Genomic DNA, 15,005 nt, shown 5'->3' with positions numbered 1-15,005 from the left:
CCATTCAGGGGGACCTGGACAAGCTTGAACAGTGGGCCCATGTGAACCTCATGAGGTGTAACAAGGCCAAGTGCAAGGTCCTGCACCTGGGATGAGGCAACTCCCAAGTATAAATACAGGCCGAGGGATGAAGGGATTGAGAGCAGCACTGCGGAGGACTTGGGGGTACTGCAATAAGCAGGGACATCTTCAACTAGATCAGGTTGCCAGAGCCCCATAAAACCTGACCTTGAATGTTTCCAGGGAGGGGGTATCCAGTGTTCCAGTGTTTCAGCACCCTCATCATAAAAAATTTCTTCCTTATAGCTAGTCTGAATCTACCATCTTTCAATTTAAAACCATTACACCTTGTCCTACTGCTACAGGCCTTACTAAAAAGACTGTCTTCTTTCTTACAAGCCCTGTTTAAATATTGAAAGGTGGCAATAAAGTGTCCCTGGAGCCTTCTTCAGGCTGAACAGCCCTGACTCTCTCACCCTTTCTTCATAGCAGAGATGTTCCAGCCCTCTGATCATTTTTGTGGACCTCCTCTGGACTCAGTCCAACAGGTACATGTCTTTCTGGTACTAAGGACTTCAGAGCTGGACTCAGTACTCCAAGTGGGGTCTCACCAGAGCAGAGTAGAGGGGCAGAGTCACCTCCCTTGACCTGCTGGTCACACTTCTTTTGATGCAGCCCAACATATGGTTGGCTTTCTGGGCTGCAAGTGCACATTGCCCACGCACCTCCAGTTTTTCATCCACTAAATCATCATGAAGAAACATATTTACTGTTCATTCTGAACTTTTTTTGCCCATGCTCCATACATACATTATGACTAATAAGTCATTGCTTTGAATAAGATTTGAAAGAGAAGAGTAAATAGAATGTCTTAAATTGGGAAGCAAAAAAAGAATTTTAAACAGTGACTTTATTGAAATGATACTTTTTAATTGATGTTTTCCCAACTGTGTATGTTTTACTTTTTTTCCTTTTGTTTCTTTTTACAACATTGAAAGAAAATACAATTTTTCCAGATTCATATTTTTCCCCAGAAAAGGCCAGTTCTGGACTAACTATAAAAAATTCTACTCTGCTTATTAAGACTTTTATATTTCAACCTGTATCAAAGGCATTGAATTGATTACTTCTCTTTGGACAATGTTTTGTTTTGGTTTTTCCCCCATTTCTCTATAATTTCACTCATTATTCCAGGATGAATACAAGAACACCAAAAAAAGGAAAAAACACCAAAAAACCTCAAACCAACCAAACAAAAAACCTGCTTCCTCTGAGAACACAGTAAGACCTAAATAAATAGAAAAACTTCTTTGCATCATTTTAGTAAGGTCTAAACGGATATAATCAAGAAAGCATAAGGGAGTAGTTGGTATGGTAACAAGGATACCTCTATTGACTCATTTCATAAATGTATAGAACATAAACTATGTCCAAAAACAATCGAAAATCTAAATAACTGCTTCATTTCAGAGTCTGTCTGTCTGAGTATCTATTTATTTATAATAGGCTCATGTTCTTATCACAAATCTGGCCATCATCTAGATAGCTGGTAGGAAAAATACCATCAAAGTGAAACTTCAACAACAGATATATATTTCTGAAAGTTTTTGCAGAAAAAGATTTTCATTTTACTTACCAAATTTACAGTAGATTGGAAACTGAGTTCAGCTGCAATTTTCACACAAAGAGAAAGAAAACCATGGAAGTCTTCTCCCTGCCACTTACTTCCCTTTCTTTATCCAAAGACTGGTATGTCTCAAACTGGATTACACAAACCATTAGGGAACCTGGCACAGGCTATTGGGAAGGACAGTGTTGTTTTGTCTCTTAACTAAATGGTGGCAATTGCAAACAAATAGAGGTATTTTTTAGACAGATTTTTCATCCTTACATGTAACCACAATTTTCAATTGCCCTTTAGATTTTCAGTCTGTACAATGTCACCCAAAGGGCCACACAACAGATTTCATATCATAATGGGGATTGTTTCCTTCACACAGCTTTATTTCATGAACATAGTTTAGAATGCTTGTCATTCAGAATGCCTAGAATATATTTTTTCCTGCTAGAAGATGGTTATGAATCAAAACTGCACAGAATTAACAGCTCTCTAAACATCTGTAAAAATGTACTGCATTTCTGTGGAACCAAACGTGGTCAATGCTCTCTTATAATTGCTCCCAAAGTAAAAGTAAGTCAGAGTAAAGTTCCCTTTGACTAAAATGAGAGAAAATAAATCATTCCTAGTTCTCTTTCCTTCTGTGAAAGTATAAAAAATACCCATATCATTTAATGATATTTATTTTAGCAATATCTATTTCTCTTCCAAACTGAAAAGCTGCTTAGCTCTAAAATAACTCTTGTTAAAGAATTGTGGTTCTTCCTGTTCAGTGAATAAGTTATATAAAGGTTTAACTGCTGTTTAGTTCCTTATGTCTTGCATCACTCATATGAACTGGTAGAAAGGTACTTGGACCTTTACAACTGAGATGCCAAATGAAATGGTCTGCCTTTTTTGCAGCCATCCATGATATATTTGACAATTGTTCTGTCATCACCAGACTTCCTTAGTTAAGTAAACTCAGTGTTAGTGTTTCCTCTGGATCCCCTACAATTATTAAGCATCCTTCTTAAATTGCAAAGCCCAAACTTCATGCAGTATTTTAGCTTAAACCACAGAAACAGTAAAAGGTGAAAAAATAGCTTGCTATGTCTTAGAGACAGTATTCATCTGTATAAATCCCTGAATGCAACCAGCTGTTCTGCAACAGTATACAATCTCTGATGCAGGGTGAGATTATGTTTTGTTTAAATCTCTCAGATAGTCTCTGTGAAATAGCTATTATCAACATGTTCCCAATCCTATGCCTGTGTTCATGTAAGTAACCAACGCTTCGTACTTTGGTAATGGTTGGAGCATGAAACTTTCCCTGGGCTTGTAAGCTCCCATGGTGTAGCTTGATCTGTGAATTTAATAAACAGTTTGCATTCCATCTTTCAGAGCACTAATGAAAAATATTGAATATCAGTACTCACTACACACTTCTTGAACCACTGATAATTAATCACTGCAAACAGGTTTCTAACCAGTGTTATCCATAATTATTCTGTACTGTGGTCTCCAAGGTCATCTGTCAGAATGTAAAGTCTGAAACCATTAAGACCCTGACATAAGTCAAGATATCACATCTAGCGCTTCTTCCTCATCCACAAAGCATGTTACCTTGTCGCAGAAAGAAATCAGACTCATCTCATGCAATGTGTTCTTTGCAGCACCATGTTGCCTGTCACTCTTCATCTTCCCATCCTTATTGGATGCATTTCAGCATGTTTTTACTTGTAGGCATTAGCAAATAAATTCCAGAATAGTTCTGGGAACTGGAATTAGGAAGACAGGTCTACAGTTCCCCAGTGCCTCGTTTTCAGAGATACCTTTATCTTTCACTATTTTGTTGATGTTTACTCTTCTAACCATGACTCTCAATAATGACCACTGAAGTTTTAAAGCTTATGTTTAGCTGGATATGTACGAGTTGTGACAACCCAGATACATATTTTGTGGGGATTCTAAAGGATTTCCTGCTGGGAAATCGGAATGTGAGCAATCCTGCATATGAGCAAGACTGGCAAAACCTCAGCTTCGGCGAGGATGTGACGAGGAGATGACCCTGAAAGAATGAGGAAGAACCCAGGAAGTTAAACAACTTCAGGGTGTTGGTCTGGGCAGAGAAGAAGTTTGTACAATGTCAATGTGGCAGTTCTCATCCAATCAGAAGAGAGCTTAAGGAGCATGTACAAAATTAACTGTCCAATCAGAAAGAATTATACCATGTGATTGTATCTTGTGATTTTCACCTGCATTATAAAAGGCTTGTCCACCATAATAAAAGAGGCATTGCTTAATCACTGTGTGATCATCCGCATGTGTATATCTCCCACAAGATTTATCTGTGATAAAGGGAAAGATAGAAATTGTTTGTAGCTAATAAGTCTCTCTTCCTCTCACCAAATTCAGACCAGCACTGTAGATGGCTGCCTTCCCTCCAATTTTTTTCCATTATTGGAGAATGGAGGTGAGGAATTGAAAACAAGAGCTGATAGAATGCCTTCAGAGGGGGAAAAAAAAAAAAAAAAGGTACATTTTCGCTGCAAACCTGCCGAGAATTTCTATAACGATATTTAATGAAAATATCTCTCTGAACTGAAAAGCCATTTTTGTCTTGGTAAAATCATTGAATGAAAATGTCAACCAAAAAAAAGACAGGTAAACAGTGATTAAAATGAAAGACCATCAAGCATCTCTCTTCCTTATACTTACAGTCACGTGAAAAAGAGAGAAGTCCAGTGACTTGCCAAAGGTTGCTTCACATAACTGACAGACTTTACTGCTACTAGATTATTCTGCCTCATAATGAGATGGATATGATTTCTACAGTTCAGTTAATTATGCAAAGTACGCCAATTGAAAACAAAAAATATTTACACCCAAGCATAAAGTCCTTTTAAAGTTTTCCTATGGAAGGTGTATTTTAAAACTTTGAAAAGAGGAGTTAAAAAGTAAATGTCCTGAGGAACTCTAATCATTTACTTCCAAGTAGCAGGAACTCAATTTTTTCTTTTCTTCCAACTGTTGCTGATTAGTTAGTAAAAAAAAAAAAAAAAAAAATTCTTTAAAGGATTTCTTTACTGCTGCTATGAAATAATGCAATTATCTTCATTCACTCTTACCAGAGCAACATAAAATGAATGACCTGCTTTTCTTGCCATCTCAAGGCATGAAATGAAGTTTAAACAATGAAAAAAAGAACTTTTTCCTGATAAAGAATACTTACAGAAAACATTTGTCATGATTCATATTTAATATCCTGTCTAGTTTCAGAAGGTACTGCAATTAAAAGTGCATTAATGGCAATGATTTCTAATTCATGATATGAGCCTAACAGAGCATAGCAACTGTTAGAATTGATAGACAATTGTTAACTGTCAGAAGATAACATTCTCTTCAATGAGATAAGCTTTGCAATATTAAAACTGAAGTTAGATGAATGTAAAACAGCTTCCAAATATTACTGAAGCAACTAAACTTTTATGAATTTAATTCTGGGGCATATAATTGCAAAATTACACAGAGAAAAACCCAGGACTTAGACATGACATGTAAAATTTTTGTCACTTATGGGTTACCCATTACAATGACAAATTGGTAAATTAAGTTTTGAAATATTTTAAATAATGGATATAGATCTCCATTCTTGAAATACACCAGCCATTGTATTAACAAAAAAAAAAAAAAAAAAAAGTACAAAAAAATAATGAACTACCCTAAATACGTGGAAGTTGAAATGAATAAGGCAGGCAAAGCTTGACTCTGGGAACTTGCTTATGGAGGGAGACATTCAGATGACACAATGGGCTTGTAGAGCAGTATAGCAGAGAAGTCAGGATGAGAAGCAAAGGTATTTGAGCTGAAAAACTATGGAAGCAGAAGAGAAGGTAGATTTCTAAGTCCTGTGAATTTTGCTTCCCAAAACCAAAAAAGTAGCATAATAGTTTTCTAAGCAGAGGTTACAAGGGAAAACCAAACAAAATCCTAGTATGATTACCATAAAGTGTGATAAACTCACAAAAATGCAAATATGACATTGCTGTCTGTATATAGACCTTCCTACTCCTATACTAACATTCTTGAAGAGAAACTTTGGAAAAAGACAGCAACCATTCTACAGTCTCAGACAAAGATACACAACTCTTCAAACCATCTGTAAACAAGGTTATTATTATTATTACTCTGTGTTAATGCAGAGCACTGGGTCTTGAGGTGCAAAAGAGACAGTGAATGGAGAAAGCAAAGGAGGTGAGGTAGACTGGAAGGACCATTTCGTTTCCTGTTCTGCTTCATTCCAAAGAGGGCAGTTTATCCCTCACACTTCACATGTGGGGCCTGTGAGATGGATTGGCAGTATTATGAAAGCAAATGTTTCATACTCTCCGGAACAGAACAATTAATTCAACAGAGATCTTAAAGGAATTCATATTGCAAGGATTCTATTGCAGGTCTCAGAAATAATGAGTCAAGTCCCTAATTATCATGAAATATATTTGGAAGGAAAAGTGGTTCCAGGATAACAAAAGCATTGTTATGCTTTATAGATTTTAACCATGAGACCTGATGCAAACCATGGTCCTCAAAGGAGACATGGACAGGGTAAGTGTTCCCTGCCACCAGTCCTGCATAGTATAGACATATCCTCTGAGTTTATAAAACCAGCAGTACTGATGGTTATACACCCTGCCTCTTTAAGGTACTCTCCAGATCCTTCCTTGTCTGCACTGGAGGGAAACAAATTAATAGTCGTAAGAATGACACTCAGTTTCACATTCAAAGCTACCCCAGTCATTTGGTGGTGTAAGAGATTGTGGACCAACCAACACTCTGACTAGAAGATCTGAGCTTAAATCATCTGAGCTGTTCATCTGCTTTCATTGACTTTATTTATAAACATGAATGGTAATTACACAGGAATTTAAAAAGAGGCATCTTCATAATATTTTGTTAACATTTATGTTAGCATTTACAAAAAAACTTCTGCATTTAGCTAACAACTAAAAAGTTGCTTGTGAACTTCTGACTCTTACTGACACAACATCCATTTAAATAGTTGTTAAAGAAAGGTGACTAGGAAAATTATGAAAATATTCACTGCAAGGGGAAATTTAAGATACAATTCCTTCCTCGCTTCTTTTTTTTTTTTCTTTTCTCTTTCCCCTCCATTGCACAAACACAATTTTCCCCCCTACTTAATTAAGCAAGGCAGTAAGTATAGCTTATGCTGCAGTCAATAAATAGTAAAGAAAGCAGTAACTGGCCAGTGTTTTGCGGTGTAATAAAAAAGAGAGCTTACCAAAGAAAAAAAAAATACACTAACATCACTACAAATTACAAAAAGGAATAGCAAAAAGGAAAGAGTAAACCAAACAAACCAGCCTCTAAAAAGAAATCACAGATGCCCTCATTTACTATTGTTTGAGCAAAGCTACTGACAAGGTATGGACAAAGTGAGACCTGAATCAGATCCTGTCTGCTGTGAAAAAGGCAACTTCAGCAAAGGATCATGCAACATTTTTTCCCAGCCAGTCCTTCTAGGCAAAAAAGAACAATGGCTGAGAGTGGATTAAGAGTTCACAAAAGTGTATCATTTACATTCAGGAATGTTTCTGATCTCACACCTCTTCTGCCACTTTACCTTTAGGGCTTTGGATCAGGAGGAAGACCCATAGCGAGATTAAAATGTGTTGTGCCACAGGGGGTAAATTGCTACAGAAATACATCAGAAATCTCTTAGTTGCAAAAGCCATTCCTGTCTCTCATAGACAAATGAAATACAGATAAAGAAAAGCATAGCAGAAAGGTATTTTAGATCCCAGTATGATAATTTAAAAATCCATACTTACACTATCTCCCTAAAATGGCAGGATTTATACAAGCTTTAACCTTTATGTAATGGTCTTATTAAATGTACCATCTACTTAAAGCTGCTGTGCCAATAAGAATTAATACTGTATTTGCTTGCTCTGTTGATATACAGATGAACGCTGGGCATCATTTGGATAACAGATTAATATGGAGTTATCTTGGAAAGGATATTCTCAATTTGGAAAATTATGAAGATATTACAAAAAGCATATCTTTCTGTCTAAACAAAGAAAATTATTCTGAGGAGTATTTCATACATATAGGCAAGCACCCTGTGGACAGTGACTCTGATTTTGCAATTTACAATTCAGATACAGTAATAAAGGAGAACTGCATTACCAACATTTCATAATCAGTACTCTGTCACTATTACTAACTGGGTGCACTAGCAACTAAGCATATTCTATAGAAACAATGTTGACAATGAAGAACTTCAGTGGCTAATGACTTTCAGTTACATCCTGGAATCAGTAAATAATAAGCAATACCCAGTGAGAGACCTAATTTTTAAAATACTGTGGCGCTACCCCATGAAAAACCCAAAACTAATTACATTATTAATAAGTAAAGACAAACAGTTTATTCTCATCCAGCGGATAGTAGATCTATGTGTCTCCTTGATGAAGCATGTTCAGGATGCAAAATGTTCAAAAGGAGACTGAACAAATGCTTAGAAATTACTGTTAATCCATTAAGAGATATTAAACTGAGCTAGGAACAGTCGAACTTGGAGAAAGTATTGTATATGCTTGTACAGGTTTTGCTTTTCTGTAAATGCCTGTGTTTCACATCTCCCATCAGCACCTCCCAGAAATGCAAATATTCCCTCCTTCCACAAATCCTGCAGTTGCGATTGAGCCTGGTAAAACCGCCTTCCTGAACATGAAGTATCTACTCTACCAGGTAGACACAGAATTTCCCTGGGAAATAGGTCCATAATTTAAAGGCAAGATACGGACACAAGTTGGAAGAGTGAGGACCGCCTCATATTTGTGAGACAGGACTTCTGACAACCATGACAGAGAAACCAACAAACACAGTCCTGCATAAATAATACAACCTAGATTCCTGTATCTAAAGAAATTCCAGAGATCAGCATACTTAAAAAGTGATGACTGAACTTTACCAGGGAAAACTACAGTCTGGATCCTGGAGTATCCCTTCACAGGTGAAGGCAGGACACACGGCAAGAGAGATCCTTGGTCTGAACTCATTCAGGTCGCATTCTGAAACAGCGCGCTCTTACACCAAGCACAGAAGTGCGAACACACAAGACAAGGAGTAACGGCAGCAGATTTAAACGTGGTGTTACCACCATCGACTGTCACTCGACGAAGCAACCACCTGCAGTGCGGGCGCGCCCGGCAGCGGCGCGGGGGGCGGTGGGGGGCGGGGGCTCCTGAGCCGGGGGCAACCCCGGGGCGCGGGCGGGCGCGAGCGGCGGAGGGGGCGGGGCGGGGCCAGAGGAACGGCGGGAACACGGGGTGGGCCGAGGGGCGAGGTGGCGGCGCCACCCTCCTGCCCGACCCCCGGGGCAGGGCGGCGGGCGCTCGGCGGGGAGTGGAAGTCGCGGCTCCGGCCGGGGCGGCCGCCCCGTCTGCCCGGCGGCGGCGAGAAGGCTGCGGAGCGTCGGGGGCGCCGAGGAGGAGGGAGGGAGCCGGCTCCGAGCGCGGCCCGCGGCCAAACAGCCAAACCCTGCCCCGCCGGCACACGCGGAAGGGAGGGGGCCGGGAACGCTGGAGAATGAAGCTGGCGACGGCGAGGACCTGCGGGAGGAAGAGACCTCCCAAAACCCGAGGTGCCCTGGCAGAACCGCTTCACCGCGCTGCAGACTGAAGAGCAGCGGCCCGTCACGTCGGGAGAGACGCTGGAGCTGAGGGAGGCACCCGGCCTGCTCCCCTGCAACAACCAGCGCCGCTACCAACAGGCGACGGGGCCGGTGGTGGGCGACTGTCTTCTGAGAGGGGCGGAGGCACCGTCTGCTGACCTGACGCACCCTCTAGAGAGGTGTGCTGCGTACCGGGGGCTCGTATCAGGGGTGTCACCGAGAGACTGCCGAGCCTCGTACCTCCACTGGCTGTTACCCACTGCTGTTGTTTCACGTGGGCACCAAGGACACAGCCCGGAGCAGCGTGAGGAGGATCAAGAAGGACTCCGGAGCCCTGGGAGCAGCTGGAAGGGACTCTGGAGCACAGGGAGTTTCTTCATCGATCCTCCCGGTCGAAGGGAAGGGGTTTGAAAGGGCCACTCGAATCTGGCGAGTCAACAGTTGGTTACGGGACTGGTGCCACAGCCAGGCGTTTGGCTGCTTAGACCGTGGGACTTGCTGTGAGAAACCTGGTCTGCTGGGGGCTGATGGGGTCCATCTGTCACAGAAGGGGAAGAGCATCTTCGGTCATAGGCTTGCCCAGCTGGTGAAGGGAGATTTAAACTAAAGCTGCCAGGGAAGGGGAACATCAATCCATCCCACTCCTACCGGTCTGATGCCAGTGCCAGTAGTAGATGCCCAGAGCGTGGAGAGGGGTCACAGGTCAGCAGGAGAGTTCCAGCCAGTAAGTCAGCTTCATCGGGACCAACTTAAATGGCTCTACGCAAACACATCTAGCATGGGGAATAAACAAGTGGAGTTAGAGACGTGCACATGCCTGCAGGGCTGTGATCATATTGACGTCACGGAGATGTGGTGGGGTGGCTCCTATGACTGCAGTGTTGGCATGGAAGGATACAGGCTCTTTAGGATGGACAGGCAGGGGAGACAAGGAGGAGGAGTCACTCTCTGTGTCAATGACCAGCTGAAGTGCATGGAGCTCTGCCTGGGAATGGATGAGGGGACAGACCTGAGGGAACTAGTGGGTGAAGTGGCTAAGACACTACCATCACATTGGAGAAGTTGTAGCAGTCTGGGGAACTTCCCAGTGACTGAAAGAGGGGAAACTAACCCCCATTTTTAAAAAGGGATAAAAAGAAGAACCAGGAACTACAGGCCGCTCAGTCTCACCTCTGTGCCTGGCGAGACCATGGAGCAGCTCCTCCTGGAAAGTATGCTCAGGCACATGGAAAATAAGGAGGTGATTGGTGACAGCCTTCACAAAGGACAAATCGTGCCTGACAAATGTGGTGGCTGTCTACAACGGGGTAACAGGGCTGGTGGATAAAGGAAGAGCAACTGATGTCATCTACCTGGATTTCTGCAAAGCATTTGACACTGTCCCGCACAACATCCTTGTCTCTAAATTGGAGAGACATGGATTGATGGGTGGACCACTCAGTGGATAAGGAATTGGCTGGATGGTCACACTCAAAGAGTTGTGGTCAACGGCTCAATGTCCAAGTGGAGAGCAGTGGCGAGTCATGTTCCCCAGGGGTTGGTGTTGGGACCAGCACTGTTTAACATCTTTGGTGGTGACATGGACAGTGGGATTGAGTGCACCCTCAGCAAGTTTGACGATGACACCAAGCTGTGTGGTGCAGTCAACACACTGGAGGGAAGGGATGTGCCATCCAGAGGGACCTTGACAGGCTTGAGAGGTGGGCCTGTGCAAACCTCATGCAGTTCAACAAGGCCAAGTACAAGGTCCTGCGTATGGGTCAAGGCAACCCCTGTTATCAATACAGGCTGAGGGATAAAGGGGTTAGAGCAGCCCTGCAGAGAAGGACTTGGGGGTACTGGGGGATGAAAAGCTGCACATGAGCTTGCAATGTGTGCTCAAAGTCCAGAAAAGCAACTGTGTCCTGGGTTGCATCAAGAGAAGTGTGGCCACCATGTTGAAGGAGGTGATTCTTCTGCTCTACTCTGCTCTCGTGGAGTCCTGTGTCCAGCTCTGGGGCCCCCAACATAAAAAGGACATGGACCTCTTGGAGCAGGCCCAGATGAGGCCACAAAGATGATCAGGAGCCTGGAGCACCTCTCCTATGAAGACTGGCTGAGAGAGTTGGGGTTGTTCAGCCTGGAGAAGAGAAAGCTCCAGAAAGACAGAATCACAGAATCGTCTAGGTTGGAAAAGACCTTGAAGATCATCTAGTCCAACCATTAGCCTAACATTGACAGTTCTCAACTACACCATATCCCTAAGCGCTATGTCAGCCTGACTCTTAAATACCTCCATGGGTGGGGACTCCACCACCTCCCTGGGCAGCCTATTCCAAAGCCTAACTACCCCTTCTGTAAAGAAATACTTCCTAATATCTAGTCTAAACCTTCCCTGGTGCAACTTGAGGCCATTCCCTCTTGTCCTATCGCTTCTTACTTGGTTAAAGAGGCTCATCCCCAGTTCTCTGCAACCTCCTTTCAGGTAGTTGTAGAGGGCAATGAGGTCTTCCCTCAGCCTCCTCTTCTCCAGACTAAACAACCCCAGTTCCTTCAACCACTCCTCATAAGACGTGTGCTCCAGACCCTGCACCAGCTTCGTTGCCCTTCTTTGGACACGCTCGAGTAATTCAATGTCCTTTTTGTAGTGAGGGGCCCAAAACTGAACACAGGAATCAAGGTGCAGCCTCACCAGTGCCGAGTACAGGGGTAAGATCACTTCCCTGTCCCTGCTGGCCACGCTATTTCTTATACAAGCCAGGATGCCATTGGCCTTCTTGGCCACCTGGGCACACTGCTGGCTCCTGTTCAGCCGGCTGTCAATCAACCCCCCCAGGTCCCTCTCTGACTGGCAGCTCTCCAGCCACTCCTCCCCAAGCCTGTAGCACTGCTGGGGGTTGTTGTGGCCCAAGTGCAGCACCCGGCATTTGGCCTTATTGAAACTCCTCCAGTTGGCCTTAGCCCATCGCTCCAGCCTGTCCAGGTCTCTCTGCAGAGCCTCCCTACCCTCGAGCAGATCAACACTCCCACCCGACTTGGTGTCATCTGCAAACTTACTGAGGGTGCACTCGATCCCCTCGTCTAGATCATCAATGAAGATGTTAAACAGGAGTGGCCCCAAAACCGAGCCCTGGGGGACACCACTCATGACCAGCCACCAACGGGATTTCACTCCGTTCACCACAACTCTTTGGGCCCGGCCATACAGCCAGTTTTTTACCCAGCAAAGCGTGTGCCCATCCAAGCCACGAGCAGCCAGTTTTGCCAGGAGAATGCTGTGGGAAACAGTGTCAAAGGCCTTACTGAAGTCGAGGTAAACTACATCCACAGCCTTTCCCTCATCCAATAAGCAGGTCGCCCTGTCGTAGAAGGAGATCAGGTTTGTCAAGCAGGACCTGCCTTTCATAAACCCCTGCTGACTGGGCCTGAGCATCTGGTTGTCCCGCATGTGTTGTGTGATGGTACTCAGGATGAGCTGCTCCATCAGCTTTCCGGGCACTGACGTCAAGCTGACAGGCCTGTAATTTCCTGGATCATCCCTCCAACCCTTCTTATAGATGGGCATCACATTGGCCAATTTCCAATGTGTCGGGACCTCCCCAGTCAGCCAGGACTGCTGGTAAATGATGGAAAGCGGCTTGGCGAGCACCCCAGCCAGCTCCTTCAGCACCCTCGGGTGTATCCCATCCGGTCCCATAGACTTGTGTATGTCTATGTGATGCAGTAGGTCACTGACTGTCTCCTGGATTGTGGAGGGGTCGTCCTCCCAGTCTTTGTCCTCTGGCTGAGGAGGCCTGATTCCCTCAGTACAACTAGTCTTGTTATTAAAGACTGAGGCAAAGAAGGCATTAAGGACTTCAGCCTTCTCCTCATCACTTGTTACCATGACATTATAGTGGCCTTCCAGTACTTAAAGGGGGCTACAGGAAAGATGGGGAGGGACTCTTTATCAGAGATAGGATGAGGGGTAGTGATTTTAACGTGAAAGAGAGTAGATTTAGATTAAATATAAGGAAGAAATTATTCACTGTGAGGGTGGTGAAGCACTGGAACGGGTTGCCCAGAGAGGCTGTGGCTGCCCTCTCCCTGGAAGTGTTCAAGGCCAGGTTGGACGGGGCTTTGAGCAACCTGGTCTAGTGGAAGGTGTCCCTGCCCATGGCAGGGGGGTGGAACTGGGTGATCTCTGAGGTCCCTTCCAACTCAAGCCATTCTATGATTCTGTGATTCTGTGAAGATTGTAGGTATATAAACAAGTATGTAAGAAAGGACATTAGGCAAAACAATGAGCTTGGACTTTCTGAACATACAGACTTTGTTTCAAAAAAGTAATACACCTTAACTGGGGGCAGTAGCAGCTTCTTCTTCTACTAATCTGTATTCTCTGTAACTACTACAGCTATTAACTATATTGTATTAGCAACTTCTTCCATTATTTTCAGTGTTCTTTTATAAGCACCACCAATTACTATCCTTTCTGTAGGAAAACCAAGGCTTATGGAAGAGGCAGAAAGACTTATTCCTCTTTTCCCCACATACTTCTGAAAATATACAGTCTCTTCTATGCAAAGAGTTTTGAGAGTTTCTTCGAAGAAAAGGAATCAAGATTAGAAAGCTCTGTAACATCAGCACTGGTCCATGGACTGCAGTATCAGAAATGCAGCCCTGCAGTCTTTTATGGGGAACCTTACTACAAGCCTTATTCAAGGAGGCTCTGCAATGGTATTTAAGACTTCTAGCTGCAGATAGACCCCAGAAACAAAGGCAAAATCTTCCCCATACACGTGCATGTAATATATAAAAATTGAACTAGTATTGTGAAATAGAAATGGAAGAAGTTTTTTTTGCCTACTTTCTCATCCTGAATAATAGATAAAACAGTGCATTGGAAGTATATGTCTTAGTAACTAACTTTATTAAAACACAACCAGTCTTCTCCAGTGGAACTCTATGTACACTACAACACACAGTAACTGCTCTTAACTACTTAAACTTTCACTACAACACAGTACAGTCTCTGACTGGTCATGTGTTATCCCAAAATGCGGTACTGCAGCATGCAAAAAATGCACATCACATGTGAAATGATCTGTCAGATGCATCATTCTAGACCAGGTATTAAAACCAGTTCTAAAAAGAACCCCAGAAGAGTCATTATAGTGGGTGACTCCATTCTGAGGGGTGTCGAAGGCCCCATATGCAGACCAGACCCGCTTCATAGGGAAGTCTGCTGCCTCCCTGGGGCCCGCGTCAGGGACCTCACGGCTAAACTCCCTGCTCTAGTGACACCCAAGGACTACTACCCTCTCCTGTTTTTTCAGGTAGGTAGTGACGACATTACCAGGAGAAGTCCTAAAGCAATGAAGAGAGATTTCAGGTCCTTGGGGAAACTGATTAAGGGGTCAGGGGCACAAATTGTGTTCTCTTCCATCCCTTCAGTTGTGGGGATGGATGAAGAAGAATACCGGAGAACTGAACAGATGAACTTGTGCTTCCAAGACTGGTGTTACCGTCAGGGCTTTGGATTTTTCAGTCATGGGTTGGTATACAGGCACCAGAGCTTTTGGCATTAGATGGAATGCACCTGTCCCAGAGGGACAAGAGGATCCTGGGGCAGGAGTTAGCTGGGCTCATAGACAGAGCTTTAAACTAGATTTGAAGGTGGAAGAGGGCAAAACATCAGCCCATCTGAAGTGCATGTATACCAATGCACACAGCATGGGTAAC

Source organism: Strix uralensis, chromosome Z, assembly GCF_047716275.1.
Source record: "Strix uralensis isolate ZFMK-TIS-50842 chromosome Z, bStrUra1, whole genome shotgun sequence".
Taxonomy (NCBI): domain Eukaryota; kingdom Metazoa; phylum Chordata; class Aves; order Strigiformes; family Strigidae; genus Strix; species Strix uralensis.
The sequence above is the reverse complement of the archived record's forward strand: the minus strand, read 5'-3'. Positions refer to the sequence as shown.